Below are 13,783 nucleotides of genomic sequence, written 5' to 3'. Positions count from 1 at the left end.
TCACTCAAGTCCACAACCACACACCATCATTGTTCCACATCTTACCATAAACCACTACAAAAATCACCATATTTCAACTCAATTTTACATAAAAATTGGCCAAACAATTTCAGTTTGCTCAGTAGCTTTCACATTGGCTGTAACATTAGCATTATAGTTATAACTTTAGCTGTGTGAGCCGACGTTTACAACAACTCCGCACTTGAACAGTCTATGAAGTTACATTACCGTGTTTATTTTAAATATAATTCACAACCAATAAAGCATACTTAAAGGTTGTGATTGTGAATTTCCAGGCCCAAACAGAGTCGGACTTGCATCGTCTTTTAGGACTAAACATTGAACTGTTGCCGGTGTTCTGACGATCTATGCTGCCTTGCCGAAAAATGCTACCATAGCGCAAATCAATAGACTCGACTCTACTCGGCCCTGCTCCGTTTTCCATTGCAGATAGTACCCAGAGATAGTACGTAGCTTGCCGTCATAGCAACGCCACACACAACTGTTCAATGCGACACACACAACAGCGATCCACACAGCTTTCTCTTTTTTAAGTTAAAACGTTTCAACATTCCTCAGAATATAAAGACATATAAGTGGTATGAAAAGCTTACAGCTGTGTTTTCCTCTGCCATTGTTGCTGCAGCGGTCTGTGTGACGGCGGGAGCAGAGGCCTCACACGCTCCTCCCGCGTGTTGGCACAGGCATCCCCCACAGCCACTTGCGGAGCTCCTCAACTCCGAAAATATTCAAGCACATTTTTGTTCCACCATCACTTCTCGTAAAACTGTCAATATTTGAAATCTACATAGCTGATTTCTAACCTCAAAACTTCTCAGAAGTGGATTTAGTGATGAAATTACATACGAAACTGTAAAATATAAAACTTTCTGTTGCTGGCCTCTGTCTGGCGCACACAATGATGATACAGTGAATAGTGAATATTCTTTCAGACCAATCAGCAGTCTGTCGTGTTTTCACGTTACATTTTAGTATCCCTCAGCTCGCTTGGAACCTCGATGGAGGTGAGGTGATACGAAAAAAAGTACCTGGAAGCAGGTACAGGCGCAATGGAAAACCAAACAAAGGCGAGTCGAGCCAAGTCAAGCTGGTACTGTGCAGTGGAAAAGGGGCTTAACTAAAATAAAAGGGCTTCCGCTCAGACTAGCTTGGATTGAGGGCGTGAAGGGCTTGACTACAAACAAGCTGTTTTCAAGCAGTTCAGAGCAGAGCTTTCTGTGGGAGATGGGAACTCCCTTTGGGCTGGACTTTGGGCTTTTTCACTTTGCAAACCTGTTACATGCACAAAAAAGACATATAACTCAATAAAGGAGAGGGGAAAAACCAAAAACCATAATACCACCAAGAGTTGAACCCCTTCAGATAGAGACAGCCTATTCAGATAAACAGCAAATAAAAACAAAACCATATAAAGACTGCAGAACATAAACAATCCAACTTCCTGCATCATATTGCTGTTAGTGTCAGCAGCACTGTGGCATATGACTGACTTTATTAGCTATATTGTGCAGCGGATTGGAGCATTCCTTCACTTTATATGATTTAATAAGCTCCATGTGGGCCCCATACCACAGAGGGACATGTCATGTTATAGTGAAGGACTAGTAGCTATTATCCCTTTCTCAATTCTGTCATTATTAGCTCATTCCTCATAACTGGAGGTGAGGAGATGAACCTTGGTAGAATATTGTGGATCTTTTCACATGTTAAATATTTGTACAAACAAATGCATCATATCGATGCGTACCACAGTGGGGCACAAGTTATGTTCTATATAACACTTACAATAGGCAATTTTTTGAGGATTAGTTTTAATGGAATAATTTGATATTTGCTTTCGTGCTGAAGGTTAGAAGATCAATACCACACTCATCAGCTGGTTAGCCTAGCTTAGTATAAAGATTGGAATCAGGGGTAAACAGCAAACTCAGCCAAAGGTAATAAAATCCTCCTTCCACTACGTCTAAAGATCTATATTTTGAAAAGTTATATCTTGTCTGTTTAATCTGTACAAAGGCCAAAGTGTAAAAAGTTTGGGTAGGTGACCAGGAGGGCAAAACAAGATAGTGGCTAAGATAGTGGCTCACACTGGACTCCCCCTTAGAGACGCCGCAAAAGATGTTAAATTTTATTTGGATCACCTCTCAACTCAAGAAAAATATAGATATGGACACAAATTGCAAGTGTTAAGCACTGAGGCTTGTCTTCTCGTCAATTAGTTCATCTGAAAGCACAACAACCATCCAGCATTTTGGCAAGGCAAAAGTAACAAACTCAAAGTAACAGTGTATCACTTTCTTACTGGTTGGCAGTCAGAGGAAAAAAACGTCTTTTTTGCCCTCCAAGGGAGCGTTTTCTTTGGTCACGTGAAAACTATGAATACTTAACTAAGGCTTAATAGTGTGTAGTTATTATAAAGTGCTACCACAGATCCTCCTAAATAGTACATACAAGACCTTTAACCAACACCATCTTAATTAACATGCGGTATGAGGACTAGAAAAGAATCAAGGTTTTAACAAACACACTCCACAAACTCATCCCTATTAATAGTCAGTGTCGGCTTATGTTTGAGCTTTTTCACCCTTCATACTACTACTACAGCTGCTGATGCTTCTGCTGCTACCCACGCGTATAGTGAACCACATTAACACACCAGATATGTTCTCACTTACCCATTGAGATTTTGCTTTGAAAACCAAACCTTATCTGTTGAGATGGGAGAACAACCAACAGTTTCCCATTTCCCATTCCCAACATTTCCCATTCTCTCTAACCAAACAAACACTCCTTTGTTCTACTCTGCAATCCAAAGGAGAGTGTGTAGGACAAAGGAGAAAACAGCTGAACTGATATAACGTGACAAGGTGAAAGGAAAAGGCATGAGAAAAGTTAGGAATTGGGACGTTGTTGAAATTCTGTGTTTGTCTTTTTCTCTATGGTTCATTGAGCCACTGTGGCTGCGAAAACATGGATTCTGCATTCAGCTTTCACAAATGTCAAGTGAAGGCTTGTTGAGTATTCAAGGAAGACATCTGCATCACTTTTAAAATCTCAAATGTCAAATATTAAAGACAGTAGTAGTATAGAGCTCTATATGAAACATGCAATGAGATAACATCTGTAATGAATTGACAGTATATAAATTCAATTCAATTTTATTTATATAGTGCCAAATCACAACAGTTATCTCACAGTGCTTTTCATAAAAGAGCAGGTCTAGACCATACTCTATGATGTTATTTACAGAAGCCCAACAATTCCCACCAAGAAGAAGCACTAGGCGACAGAGGCAAGGAAAAACTTCCTTTTAAGAGGCAGAAACCTCGAGCAGAACCATGGCTCAGGGTGGGCGGCCATCTGCCTCGACCGGTTGGGGGTGAAGCAGAGAGAGAGAGAGAGAGACAGAGAGAGGGCAGGAGAGGAACAGAGAGAAAAAGAGAGGGATGGAAGGACGGAAGGATGGAAGAGGGGAGGGAGGCAGCCTACACAATATACACACACAGAGGTACAGACAGTAAAGGTGATGTTGCTATAGACTAAATGAAAAATGGTATAGATATGTATAGTAGTGTTAATGATAACAATCGTAATATTAATGATTATAATAACAATAATAACAATAATAACAGTAGGACTAGTAACAATAGTTGTAGCAGAGGGTGTCGAGCAGGAACACGGGGGCAGCAGGTGACCCGCAGCCACAGATCCAGACTCCACAGCTCCAGAGCCAGAAACACCTGCAGGAAGTGATAGGAGGAGAGAGGAGAGGGACGAGAAAGCAGAAGACAACCGGAAAGGGGAGAAGTTGTGTTAGTAACATGCAATAATGGGATGAGGTTGCATACAGAGGGAGAGAAAGTAGAGGAGAGAGGAGCTCAGTACATCATAGGAAATCCCCCAGCAGTCTAGGCCTATAGCAGCATAACTAAGGGATGGTTCAGGACTCACCTGAGCCAGCCCTAACTATAAGCTTTATCAAAGAGGAAAGTCTTAAGCCTACTCTTAAATGTGAAGATGGTGTCTGCCTCCTGAACCCAAACTGGAACCTGGTTCCACAGGAGAGGAGCTTGATAGCTGAACGCTCTGGCTCCTACTCTACGTTTGGAGACTCTAGGAACCACAAGTAACCCTGCATTCTGGGAGCGCAGTGCTCTGGTGGGATAGTAAGGTACTATGAGCTCTAAGATGGTGCCTGACCATTAAGAGCTTTGTAGGTAAGAAGAACGATTTTAAATTCTATTCTGGATTTTACTGGAAGCCAATGCAGAGAAGCTAAAACAGGAGAAATATGATCTCTTTTCCTGGTTCCTGTCAGAACACGTGCTGCAGCATTCTGGATCAGCTGAAGAGTCTTAATGGACTTTTTCGAGCAGCCTGATAATAAGGAATTGCAGTAATCCAGCCTGGAAGTAACAAATGCATGGACTAGTTTTTCTGCATCATTTTTAGACAGGCTGTTCCTGATTTTCGCAATATTACGTAGGTGAAAAAAGGCGGTCCTTGAAATTTGCTTAATGTGAGACTTAAACGACATGTCCTGATCAAAGATAACTCCAAGATTCCTCACAGTGGTGCTGGAGGCCAGGGCGATGCCATCAAGGGAAACTATATCTTTAGATAATGCGTCACGAAGGTGCTTAGGCCCCAGAACAATAACTTCAGTTTTATCTGAGTTTAACATTAGAAAATTACAGGTCATCCAGGTTTTAACATCCTGAAGGCACATTTGAAGTTTAGCTAACTGGTGAGTTTCATCTGGCTTGATCGATAGATATAACTGAGTATCATCTGCATAACAATGAAAGTTTATGGAATATTTCCTGATAATATTGCCTAAAGGAAGCATATATAAAGTGAAGAGGATTGGTCCGAGGACAGATCCTTGTGGAACTCCATGACTAACTTTGGCATGCATGGAGGACTCATCATTAACATGTACAAACCGAAATCTATAATAGGACTTAAACCAGCTTAGAGCGGTTCCTTTAATACCAATGAAATGTTCCAGTTTCTGTAATAGGATCTGATGGTCAATGGTATCAAATGCAGCACTAGCCTGTTGTTAGAGATAGATTGATCATATCTAGTATAGAAGTGTTGACTAAGGGTAAAATATCTTTGAGCAACCAAGTCGGGATGGGGTCTAAGAGGCAGGTTGATGGTTTAGATGAAGAAATTATTGAAGTTAGTTGGTAAAGGTTGAGGGAAGCAAAACAGTCTAAACATATATCTGGTTCTACAGCTGTTTCTAAGGTTCCTGAGTTTAGAGATAAGTTGGTGCCAGTTGAGGGCAGGTCTTGGTGAATTTTGTTTCTAACAGTTAGAATTTTATCATTAAAGAAGCTCATGAAGTTGTAACTACTGAGAGCTATGGGAATACTTGGCTCAATAGAGCTGTGACTCTCTGTCAGCCTGGCTATAGTGCTGAAAAGAAACCTGGGATTGTTCCTATTTTCCTCTATTAATGACGAGTAGTACGCTGCTCTGGCATTACGGAGGACCTTCCTATAAGTTTTAAGACTATCTTGCCAAATTAAACGAGAATTTTCCAGTTTGGTGGAACGCCAATTCCTCTCAAGTTTCTGCGATATTTGCTTTAATTTGCGAGTTTCAGTATTATACCATGGAGCTAACTGTCTTTGTTTTATTATTTTCTTTTTTAGAGGGGCTACAGAGTTGAGTGTCATTCGCAGCGAGCCTGCAGCACTATCAACAAGATGATCGATTTGGGAGGGACTGAAATTAGCACAGGAGTCCTCCGTTACTTTGTGACTTGATAATGAATTTAGAGCTGATGGAATCCCATCCTTAAATTTAGCTACAGCACTATCAGACAGACATCTTGTATAGAAATTTTTGCCCAATGGCATGTAGTTCAGCAATACAAACTCAAAAGTTATCAAACAGTGGTCGGATAAAGGGGGATTCTGTGAGAACACTGTTAAATGTTCAATTTCAATACCATATACCAAAACAAGGTCAAGGGTGTGGTTAAAACAGTCGGTTCATGAACACTCTGAGAAAAGCCAATGGAATCTAACAGAGAGATAAACGCAGTACTGAAGCTGTCATTCTCAACGTCCACATGAATATTAAAATCCCCTACAATAATAACTTTGTCCGTTTTAAGGACCAAAGTTGACAAAAATTCAGATAAGAATTCAGAATACGGGCCAGGTGCTCGGTACACTATAATGAAAAGAATTGGTTGCAGTGATTTCCAACTTGGGTGCGAAAGACTAAGAATAAGGCTTTCAAATGAGTTATAGTTTAGTTTAGGTTTAGAGCTGATTAGTAGGCTAGGGTCGAAGATAGCTGCAACTCCACCTCCTCGGCCTGTGCCTCGAGGAATGTGAGTATTAATATGACTGGGAGGGGTGGATTCATTTAGGCTAACATATTCTCCATCACTCAGCCAGGTATCAGTAAGACAAAATAAATCAATTTCATAATCTGATATTAGTTAATTTACTAGTACACCTTTAGAAGAGAGAGATCTGATGTTTAAGAGTCCACATTTAATTTTCCTATTAGTTTGCACTATTGCTCTTATGGTTTTAATTTTTATGAGGTTTTTATGCACAGCTCCTCTTCTGAGGATTTTATGCACAGCTCCTCTTCTGTTTACCTTTGATTTAAATAATTTCGATGGTTGGGGGGGCAGACACCGTCACTATAGGATTTTCACTAAGTAACTCCTGAAATGGAGGAGCAGAGAAGTGTGTTAGACTGTGACTCTGCGTAGGGTTTTGGGTGGGTAACTGCTGAATTAGAAGGGCAGAGAAGTGTGTTAGACTGCGACTCTGCCTCCTGGTCTCAACAGTTAAAATGAATAAACATCATTCATTTTAACTGACAAGAATCATGTCTATCGCTGAGGTGCCCTGCAGGGTAATGCACATGGGAAAATGGCTGAGTTTAAGCAAGTTTCATCCAGCATGTAGTCAGGTATATGTATATGTACATGTCTTCATGTTTCTTTCATTTTCAAGTCATTTTGTGGTAAAATGTGCACACATAAACCATTTCTCCTGAATATTTTATTTGAATTTTTTTAAGGGATAGTTCCAGATTTGAAGTGAGGTTATATGAAGTACTTATCCATAGTCAATGTACATTACTTGCAGTAAATGGAGGTCGGTGTGTTCACCAATGGGAACAGCCGAGAGTTGTTCTGGCATGGAAACTATAGCAATGTACTGCTTTGGGCAGGGTCAGCAGTAAAAGTATTTTAGCCACCTAAAAGAAGGCATGCCATCAGTTCAAGTGTGTGCTGTGTGTTTAATTAAAAAATACATATTTTATGTTTTTAAATTTTTTCCTTTGGAACAAATTTTTTTTGTAGAACTTCCACATTCTAACCATAAAATGAACTTGGCTGCGCACTGTATTACACCCCTGGAGATCCGCTGTTTGGCTCAGACTTCTGGTGGTTTATGGAAGAAACAACAAATAAAAGAACATTTAAATGAGTGAGTACAGCAACAACAAAATGTTGTTCACTGTGAAGCTGACTCTGAATAGTCGAACATTTGATGTTTCGATGGGCGTAGCCTGTTCGACTGGGAATGTCACAGTTGAAGCTTTGTGTTATGAAACAAGGATCCAAGGACATACCAGTGCGTGAATAAATCCAAAATTGTAACCCTAACCCTTAAGGAAGGGGGGTCAGTGCGCATGTGTGGGCGTTATGTGTGTGTGTGTGTAGTGGCAGGAGAAAATTTGCTGAAGAGATGCTTCCGCGAGGAAGCATGACGTGCGTGCAGTTGTCAGCCACATGGCACGCACACACGCAAAACTAGCCTCAGTTCAGTTTAGCTGGAAATGTAGGCTACAGTGTAAGTTACAGTGACTAATAAATAGAAACTGCAGCTCTGCAGATTCTCAAGATTAAAGTAGAGCTACTGTGTGTAAGCCCCCTCCACCCCCGCAATCGCATATGATTCGACTATCATTCGACTCTAGGCAAGACTTGACAATTCTGATTCGAATAAGTAAATCCTTAGTCGGGGACAGCCCTAAAGTGGAGATACCGTTTCAAACCAGAGAATACAGAAAAATAACTTGCAGAAGGACACTGCTGTAAACAACCTGATGGTCTGGCTTATTTGGCCATGGTATTACATAAACCTCTACAGAGAAGTGCAACGCTGCAAACATGGAGTTGTGTCAATGCTGCATGTCGTTTTTGTGTCTAGATTTAGTGCAACTAGCCACAGCTTTCTAAGGCCAACATCATTAAAAGGAACACAGTGACATGCATATGGTGACCAGGATACAGACCAGAAAAACAGAAGCATGCGCCATCTTGTAGATCTTTAGAAACCAAGTTGGGGACTGTATTCTACTAGTTCTACAGTAGATCGTACAGTAGTACAGAAATATTGTAGTTACAAAGGAAATGGCTGTGTGATGGCAAGGTAAAGTGGTGAAAATATTACACATAGTGTACACTTGAACTAATTGATTTTTCTTTTCGGTGGGCTTTCTTTAAGTGACTAAAATGCATTTTCCTTCTACAGCACATTGCTTGGATTCCATGCCGGGAACAACTCTCAGCTTCTCCAAACTGGGGATAAGCTCACCGCCATCTACTGGAGGTAATACTCTTTCAGCTCCACTTCAAAAATCCCAAACTATCCCTTTAACCCCAGTAGTTTGCAAACCTCTATCGCCATTTGCCAATGCTCTGAAAAACTAGTTAATTTATCCGAATTTCTCTGCCCCCAGCTGTGGCCATGCTTATTGGCATTCGGATGCACACATTTTTTCAGCACATCATGTCAGTAAATCCTCTTCTATTTGATAAGCCATCATTCTTGCTGGGAAAGCACACAGCTGAATTCAAAAGAAGTAATTTTTCTTCTGTTCAGCATGAGGAATTACTTCCGTTGTAGCTGACTACTTCAGCAACAGCTAAATGAGTCAATTCCTACGCTTGGCATCACTTGATGAGGAGGTCAAAGTTTTGAGTGAAGACTTTTCTAGTTTTCAGAAAAGAGTTTGGTCCATTAAAGAAAGTACGAAACAAACAGCAAAGGAATGAAAGAAGACATGAAAGAAAAGATGATCGGATGGACAGAGACTGATATGATGGAAAGACTGGCACACGGACAGACAAATAGAGAACCTGGGATAATGAAGGCGACAGGAGTTGAAGTGCCCTCAGTAGCAGAAGGATAAGGATCTTTATTTTAAAGAAGCCAACTCTTGACTGTAATTGGGCGCTCGTGAGTGCTGAGGAGTGAGTCTATGATGTGATCATTAGCCCAGGTGTGGAGGTTTCCTCTTGAGTGAGAGAGGGGAGAGAGAAGTTTAAAGGACAATGAGCAGAGATGGCGAGATAAGTAAGGCCAATACGGAAAGAAACGAAAGAAACGAAGGTACATGTCGGACTTGACAGAGGTGGGAAATACCCAGCAATTATCAGATTCATTCAGACACAGACCGACACTTTATCCACTGTGAGGAGTAAAGGTAGACCGCAACGATTCATCTATATCAGAAAGAGCTGTGGTGAGCATCTGGTGCTCCTTGTGCTGGATTTTATGGCGACATGAGAAATGGGGCCATTGGTGCACTGTTGCTATACCTTGCCTCAGTTTGGTGAAGGCAGTGGCTGGGTACTGTTTGAGAGATGGATGCCTGAGTGCAGATCAAAGGGATGTGCTTTCATAGTGTGCCAACTTCATTTGTTGGATGAGTGGTATTCCCTTTGACACCACAACAAAAGACCAAAACCTCTGCCAATCACATTAAATGTCTCATTACCACTTGTTGCATTAAGTGTCTTTTTCTCCTCGGGAATCGACATGCAGCACAGCACATTCAGGCAGACATTTGAAACAGAGTGATTACGGGATAAAAATGTGCTTATTACCGGTTTGCCTAAGGTCCTGACAGCACAGTTGTGGGCCTGGTAGTGGATACCGAGACAGCCACTGTAGCTACTAATCTGCTGAGAGTACCATCTGATCTGCCGAGAGTTTCTACTAATCGCTAATATGTGCGGTGTTGGCCATTGATGCATTATTTTTTTCAATAACAAGTAGCATAAGGGATTACAAGTTAATGTCACTAATAAGCTTACATCTAGTAATCACCTTATTTTATTCTTCCTAATGTAAAGCGAGGCTGACTGCTTGTTAAACCTCAATGTCTTGTTTTGTATGTCGACACAGATACAGAATATGTGACATCCGGGTATGGAGACTTTGACGTTGTTTAAAGGCACCTTTGATGGAGTTATGCTGAGAGACGAAAGTAATGTAAGTAACTTATTGCTTTTGCTGTTAAGTAATTATGAAACTAACTTAATTACTGTTCTGATGACTAATATGTTCTAAATCAGATTTAAGGCTTTTGATTAATATCTTCTGTAACTTTTACTGTCCTGTTTAATCATGATTTTATTATTTCTTTTTATATTATCCTATATTGCTTTTATGTTTTATGTAAAGCACTTTGAATTGCCTTGTTGTTGAAATACAAATAATTGCTTTGTTGTTGAAATACAAATAATCTTGCCTTGCCTTGCATTGATTCATTGCAGTCTATCTCCCACATGAAAGGATTTTGCTCACTACCGCTGGGCAGAGCCATAGCCTGTCATATCTTGCCACCCTTCTCTAATTAGTTACAAGTGGATCCACTGCTCCAGCTAAATGTTTTATTTGGTAGAGAAGGTCACGACGAAGCCCCGTATGGGATGCTATTTGAAAAAAAAAATGTTTTAATTTATGCCTGCAATTATCAAAGCCAGGCACTGTGACCAAAGCAGGTCCCATTCTGCATTACTCAAGGAAAAACAATGGAGAGAAAGGCCTGGGAGCACAGACCTCTCTGAATGTGTCAGCAAACAACAAACCCATGAAAGACGGAGAAATGAACCATGTCTAAAACACGGGCCCTCATAAACAGTTCACTCAGCACATTCCAACTACATCACAGGGGGTGTAACTGAAGCGTGCACAGTCCAAGTCAAAGGCCATGCATGGGTTTTCATGACACTGTAATGGTTGCACACGCCGGTTTAAACTGACCTGCTTACATTACAACATTGCCCTTTTCTGCCTCACTCCTTTTATGTACTAGCTTGGATTGTGCTCATTCGCCCCTCACAGCAGGAAGAATTTACTGTGCAAAAGAACTCTCCTCATCTGCATCTTTAGGATTATTCATAACCCCAAAACACTGAGAAGCTGTGATCTGTATTTACATAAGGAGTCTGGACCAGGCAAGAGGTCTCCTTGCCCAGGGTGTGTTGGTGTTACCGAGTGCTGTCTCCTCTGACTTTCGACACGCATCCGCAGGCAACGTATGTACTGCTTGTATTCATCCATGGAGCCTGTCAACTTCAAGACTGTCATGCCGTCTCTCTCTTTCTCTCTCTTCATCTCTTCCTTTTCTTCCTTTTTCAGCTCCCTTTCCCCTCTCTCACTTTATCATGTGGTACCTCCATTGTCACTGTCATCTTGGAGCAGAAAGTCATTTTTTTATGTCTTGCCTTTTCCTCTCTCCCTCCTTCCTTGTGCCACATCTACAGCACTGCACTATCTCTGTATATTGAATGTATTATGTCTTCTCACATATCAGCAGTTTTTGTCAGTGAGTTTAATGTTGTACTGAAGTCAGTGTGTCCATTGGAAGAACTCATAGTAGGAGCCCATCATTGTTGTCATTTGCTTGTGTCAAAAAATTGGTTTTCACTATAAACCTGTATTTGTGGTGTGTGTGTTCGCAGCTTTTGTGTTAATGTCCTTTTTAATTGGAGCACAATAGCATTCAACAGCCACAGCTCTGCACCTGCTATGAATGTTCTTAGGCAGGAGAGGACAGGGAAAGCATGCAGAAAGTGGATTCAAAGAGATAGGAGGAGAAACGAAAGAGAGATAAGAAGATGGGATGGCAGTGGGCCATGGAAGGAATGAAAAAGAGACACATATGGATGCTGGGGGAAGGCCATGAATAATATGAAATGACACCACAAAGGAAAGATCTGAAGTACCCTGCTGTCACAGAGCTACAGGGAACATAATTTTTTTTTTTTTAAAGAAGTTTGCTTTGGATTTAAATATGCATTTCAGGCATTTATTCAGTTGTAATCAAGTACCATGACACTCCACAGGGATTTTAAACCATTGTAGCTCCAAACACTTTTGCCTATGTGTGTAAACGACTTTGTATTTTGCATTTTTTCACCAAGTTTAATGAGTGGATCAGTGCAACCTGTGCCTTTGAAATATTTCCTGAGACGGTTAAAGGGAGGTGTACGGCAGCCACAGGTCTGCAGGGCACAATGGGATTTGAAGTGTTTGTGGCATTGCTTGTCCTCTCTGTCCTTCTGTGATAGTATCATTTGATTGGCATGTGTGCATGCGTGTGAGTGTGTGTGTGTGGCCACGTTAATATGTGTTTGTGTGTTTGAATGTGTAACGTATGCGAACACTGGTCTGTATCGGCTGGAATGGCTGGTGACAGAAGTCCTCACTACCTAATGTGTTATTGACTCAGTGGGACCTTCCCAACCATCACAATCAATTAATGTCTTATCATATATATGTGGAAGAAATGTCGCATGAATTGCTTTCAAGGTTAACATAGATACGTGCAGAGTAATCCACTCACACTGTTTATCATGGCGACTGACACACTCAGGAAATAAAAGAAACCTCAAGGTGAAACAAAAGAAATACTGCTGTAGAAACAACAGCTGTACAATCATCTTATAAAATCAGTTTGGACATCCGGCATTTTAGAACAATGGGGAAGAAAACTAAAAACGTAACAGTGGCTTATTATGCATGCAACAAAAAAGTTGAGATTAAGGACATTGAATTGAACCTTCCATATTCACTGCTCATTAGTACTCTATCCTTCTCTCTTCATGTAAAAAGACAAAGTACAGCATACAAAAAGTTCTCCTACTAATGAGTTCAGATGTTATGGAGGTGCTAGCTAAGTTACATTCAATTACATTAAATATTTTCATGTTAGTGCAAAATTGTTTTAGTGTGAATGATTATAAAGGACTTTGAGGTAGTTTCAGTAAAGATCTGCACTGCATGTGCTTGCCTGCAAAGTTAACTTTTTGACTTTATTGAAAATAAGACCTAGATAACGGCTGGTGGAAAAACAAATTATACATTTTAAATGGTCAGCTACTTAATTGCTCGATTTTCTCTTACACCAGCATGAAATGGATTAGTTTTGTTAGCTTTGGTCATATCTTTATGTGGTGCTAATAGCAGAGTTTCAGGAGCGGGACCACACATCAACCACGTCATCGTCAGCATTTCCATAAATACCCACACGTCCCAACTCCTCTTCTTTGCTCTCGTATTCTGGACGGCTCTCGCATTCCGCACCCGAACTGAGACCAGGCTTGTCGAGCACGCTACACTAACGCTGCTATGCCATACGATGAATCAGCACAAGCTACTCCATCCATCCACTTACCTCTTTGAGAAGTGTCGGTAAACCGCCATCAGACGATGAATTATTCCGACGAACTTCATACTCGCAATTCAGACTCATTCCCCAAACAACACTGCGTTCTACTAAAGAAACCATATAATTCGGCCTGCTTACACCCATCTTTTCTCCGGAGTCCAATGATCTGAACCCTTGCAAGACCCTCGTGAACCATTGCAACTCTGGGATCCCAGAGTACAACACGCTAGATCGTCTCAGAGTCGGTTCCAGTGGCCTCTCGATTCCCAGTGCCACCGCCACTCCCGCCAAGCATTCTCACATCATG

Source organism: Micropterus salmoides, unplaced genomic scaffold (genome assembly GCF_014851395.1).
Source record: "Micropterus salmoides isolate LMB-PRFRI ecotype aquatic unplaced genomic scaffold, ASM1485139v1 Ms_hic_scaffold_3, whole genome shotgun sequence".
In the NCBI taxonomy this organism is placed as follows: Eukaryota; Metazoa; Chordata; class Actinopteri; order Centrarchiformes; family Centrarchidae; genus Micropterus; species Micropterus salmoides.
This window is presented reverse-complemented; position numbering follows the sequence as displayed.